This window comes from Xyrauchen texanus, chromosome 39, assembly GCF_025860055.1.
Source record: "Xyrauchen texanus isolate HMW12.3.18 chromosome 39, RBS_HiC_50CHRs, whole genome shotgun sequence".
In the NCBI taxonomy this organism is placed as follows: domain Eukaryota; kingdom Metazoa; phylum Chordata; class Actinopteri; order Cypriniformes; family Catostomidae; genus Xyrauchen; species Xyrauchen texanus.
Genome location: NC_068314.1, coordinates 1,842,915 through 1,848,263, shown reverse-complemented (window position 1 = coordinate 1,848,263; position 5,349 = coordinate 1,842,915).

Sequence of the window (5,349 nt, the reverse complement as noted above, 5' to 3'; positions counted from 1 at the left end):
CCCGAAATTTTTGACCATGTGGGGACATTTTGTCAGTCCCCATGAGGAAAACAGCTTATAAATCATACTAAATTAAGTTTTTTGAAAATGTAAAAATGCAGAAAGTTTTCTGTGAGGGTTAGGTTTAGGGGTAGGGTTAGGTTTAGGGGATAGAATATAAAGTTTGTACAGTATAAAAACCATTATGTCTATGGAAAGTCCCCATAAAACATGGAAACACAACTGTGTGTGTGTGTGTGTGTGTGTGTGTGTGTGTGTGTGTGTGTGTGTGAGTGTGTGTGTTTCCTCAGTATACAGCTTGTAATTAGGCACATTCTGTAAACGCGTTTCTTCCTGCATTCTTAACGTGTTAGCTAAACTGATCCAGGGTTTGGAATTCCCCCTCTGTTAGCAGACCACACACACACACACACACACACACACACACTTTTCCGAGTCTCCTGTAGGAAACGCCAAACGCCTTCTGTGCTCACAGTCGTGTCTCACCTGTAAGTGACTGGTAATCCACAAAGACCATCTGAGAGTTTGTACTTACAGATGCTTTTGAGACTTTTAATCATGGGTGGTCTTGGGTTCATGAAGGAGAGGTGTCAGCAAAAACATCCCTAATGTAGCAGAGACAAAGACTGTGTTATAGTTGGTTGCCAGTGTGTTGCTGTGTTGTTGCTATGTGGTTGCTGGGGTGTTCTGGGTGGTTGTCAGGACATCGCTACGTGGTCGCACTGGTGTTCTTGGTGGTTGTTAGGACTTTGCTATCGAGTAGCAGGGGTGTCAGGATGGTTGCTAGGATGTTGCTATGTGGTCGCTGGGGTGTTCTGGGTGGTGGCCATGATGTTGGTATGGTGTCGCATTGGTGTTCAGGATGGTTGCTAGGACGTTGCTATGTGGTTGCTGGGGTGTTCTCAGTGGTCGCCAAGACATTGCAATGTGGTCGCTGGAGTATTCTGGGTGGTCTGTAGGACGTTGCTGTGTGGTAGTTGTCCTGGGTGGTCACTAGGACAAAACTATGGGGTAGCAGGGGTGTTTTCAGTGGCCACCAGGATATTGCTATGTAGTTGCTGGGGCGTTTGGTGTGGTCACTAGGACATAGTTATGGGGTTGCTGTGGTGTTCAGGATGGCTGCTAGGATGTTGCTGTGTGGTACTGGAGCTGTTCTGGGTGGTCACTAGGACGTTACTAATAGGTCATTGGGGTATTTAGGATGGTTGCTAGGACGTTGCTATGGGGTCGCTGGGGTGTTCTGGGTGGTGGCCATGATGTTGCTATGGTGTCGCATTGGTGTTCTGGATGGTTGATAGGACGTTGCTATGGGGTCGCTGAGGTGTTCTGGGTGGTGGCCATGATGTTACTATGGTGTTGCATTGGTGTTCAGGATGGTCGCCAGGACATTTCAATGTGGCCGCTGGAGTATTCTGGGTGGTCTGCAGGACGTTGCTGTGTGGTAGCTGTCCTGGGTGGTCACTAGGACAAAACTATGGGGTAGCAGGGGTGTTTTCAGTGGCCACCAGGATATTGCTATGTAGTCGCTGGGGTGTTCAGGATGGCTGCTAGGACGTTGCTGTGTGGTACTGGTAGCTGTTCTGGGTGGTCACTAGGACGTTACTAATAGGTCATTGGGGTATTTAGGATGGTTGCTAGGACGTTGCTATGGGGTCGCTGGGGTGTTCTGGGTGGTGGCCATGTTGTTGCTATGGTGTTGCATTGGTGTTCAGGATGGTTGCTAGGATGTTGCTCTGTGGTTGCTGGGGTGTTCTCAGTGGTCGCCAGGACATTGCAATGTGGTCTCCTGGGGTATCTTGGGTGGTTGCTTACTTTCTAAAAATACATCATTAAAACAAAGATATGGAATGATTATACTGTGTTCCTAAAGTACAGAAGCATGAAGATTTCGTCCTGTGAGATTTAAGAATCCATGCACCAAATTAGGAAAATATATACAGTATGTCCCACAGTTACGATTATATGAAAACTGTTCCGCCACATTTAATGTACATTCCTTTGTCAATAAAGGTCATTTATCCACTCAGCTGTAATATTCTACCTGTCTGGAGATTGTACTTAGTAACCCGTTGTCATGGTGGAGGCCTCTGAGACTCCAGTGGTAATAGCATACATTTTTTTTCTTCCCAGACGAATAACAGAGCAGCCGAACATGTTGCATAACTGACACCGTTTCAACTCTCTCTCTCTCTCTCTCTCTCTCTCTCTCTCTCTCTCTCTCTCTCTCTCTATCTCTCTCTCTCTCTCGCTATCTCTCTCTCTCACACACACACTTTGTTTGTTATAACAACAGAGAGAGAGAGAGAGAGAGAGAGAGAGAGAGAGAGAGAATGCATAATATATCAACACACAGCAGATGAAAATAGAAAGGATAAAGAAGAGAAGATAAGTGTATAGAGGAACAGAGTATAACATGTTTAAACTACGAGTGACATCAGCAAAACTAGAACGCTGCTGTTAAAATCAACAAAGCTCAGATTTTTTGTTTATAGCATTTTGTTGTTCTAACCTTTTAGTTTTTCCACTCACAATAAGTGTATAAACCGTACACAAACAGTGCACTGTGTATAAGACAATATCTAAAATATAATAATATTATTAATATCTACACATCTTTGACCATTGCGTTCAAATAATTGATAAACAGCAGGGAAACAATGTGACCCTTAGGCCATGTCCACATGAATACATTTTCGTTTGATAATGCATCTAATTTGGTGCAACAAATCTAAAATGCTCCCTTTGTTTGCACTGCAAGAATGTGATCTGGTTGATTTTAAGGAAGCGTTCAATTTTGTTTCATCATCGCTTGCAGTGTAGCACCACTGATGATGAGAGCAAAAATAAAAACATGGTAACATCTATATGAACTGGTTTTGGTCAAATCATTATTGTTATTCCACATATCTTATTAAACCTACAATTTATTACAATAGAAATATTTCAGATGTTCATGTTACCACTTTTTACAGTGCAGCTGATTTCGAAAATGCAGCCAGGGGTGAGACCAGGGGTCAGTCGCTACATACTGAAGCCAGATGTGTCCCAAGATACAGGCTGAATATTGGGGGAACATGGCTCTATTCCCCCTCCCACTCCCCACAATTCCAGCATCAACAACGACTTGAACAAAATCAACACTTCTTTCCAAGAAAGCATCTGGTTCACACATGTGCAGACAGAACAATGATTTGTTTTCTTCATAAGTCGTGTTGACGAGGCGCAGGACTTTTGATGGGGGGGCTGTAGTCTCGGTGTATGTCAACACATCTCGCTTTCGCCATGAGGGTAGAACAAACACACCTAGCCATGTTTTCCTTCACAGTCTTCTGTAAGGAATTGTTTACAGAGAGCTGAACCGGAGTTATGATGCTCTTGCACATGAAAGAGAAAGTGTTTTCTGTTGAAAGCTGTTGGAATTTGGTTATAAAAATAATCAGTGTCAGTGTTATTTTCGTTAATGAAAAGCCAAAACTAAACGAAACCCTATTTGTTAATTAAACAAACTACCATAACACTGGAAAAACCCTTGAACCAACTCAAATAAAAACAAGAAATGTATTACAATAGAATTCATTCATTTTAATTCAAACAATTACTCATTTCTAAATTATGTTTTTAAGATAAAAGTTTTAAATTAAATCTAAATATAAAAATATTTTTTTATTACAATTCATTTTAATTTAATACAAGATTTATTCATTGTAATAATGTGTATACAATTTTTAAGTTTTAATTAAAATAATGAATTAATAATACAGCAAGATTTATTCATTTAAATGTTTTATTAAATGTAAGGAACATTTAAATTAAATTGTCTTAAATGTAACAATATGAATTTTATCCCAAAAATATGAATTATATAGTATTTATAGTTAATTATATAGAAAACAAACATATTTATTTATGTATAAATTATAGAGAACTAAGAAATATTTAATTTTTTGACACTAAATTTCTAAACTAAACTATCAGACATAGGTGACAACTAACAGAAACTAAACTTATTGAAAAGACAATCTGAAAATAAAACCGAAATAAGAACTAAATTGAAAATTCCAACTATAATGACCCTGCACTAAATTGGGAATGCTCATATTTAAGGGAATCTTTGCTTTGGAAAGCTTGTGGAATTCGTCTCTAAATGTTGTCCAGCAGATCTCCATATGGCCTCTTTTTTTTTACTGAGTAATGGTTCAGTTTTGGGGTTTGGCTCATGTGCGGCCTACAGTTCTTCATCATTTGGAACATAACAAAATGGGACAGATCCTGTAACTGGAGAAATGAGAGTATCCGCTTGACTCATCCAAGCTTGCCGGCCAAATGAGAAACAAATGTTCCTTCTCAGATGCTCTTGGCCCGAATCCTTGGACCCCTTGTCCTCCGTAGGTTGACTTCCACCCCCACTTCCAACAAAACTCCTTAGAATGCTTTGCATTAGCACAAAGACAGTTGGACAGCTCTTCAGTTCACAACGTATCGGATGGCACATTGTGTCTTATCGTTTTGGGGGTTATCTTGTTTTCCGTAGACTCCCGCCAAGATGGACGCAAGAGGTTGCATGAGAGGGGAAATTATGTGTAGAGTTTCATCTTAAATTATATTTGAAGTAAATTCAATAAAACAAGGATTGGAGTAGATTTTGTCAAGTGTAAATTCGGTGTCCTAAAGTGGTTGAGCAGCCAGGCAAGAGTCTGGACCTACAGTCACCCCCTCACCGTGGTAATGCAGTTGTTTGACAGAAAGCTACCGCATGACAGCACAATCAATGGCTCTTAAGATCAGCGGGTTTACAGCGACTGAAGCTGAATCACATTAGTAAAGCTCCAGGTACTGTCTGGAATGACTTCTTACCCATCTGACTAGGGCAGAGGTCACAGGGTCACTGGGACAGTGGTTAACTGGTATGCGTTTAGCAGTAATTAACTCTGATCAGTGCTAAAATACAATGAAATCAATGAAATTAGGAGTGCAATAAGTGGAAATAGAGAACACAGTCAGATAGAGTTATTGAAATCAGTGAAAGAGAGAAAGGGAAGGATAATTAGAGTGAAATCTGTGAAGATAAAGAGTGTTGTAATGAACTAATGAATTAGTGAAATAATGACTGAAATCAGTAAAATAATGAGTGAGATATTGAGGGAAATAATGAGGTAAATCTGTAAAATAACAAGTGAAATTTCTCAAATGATGAAGGCAGTCAGTAAAACGACGAGTTTATCGAGTATATTTGTGAACTGACACATCCACTGGTTGGTTGGCATTTGGAGATGAAGTTCCGAGTATCCTGAACTTCATGACCTCGTTTCCATAGAAACTCCATCACAGGTCTGTAGGAAGTGTTTTCCT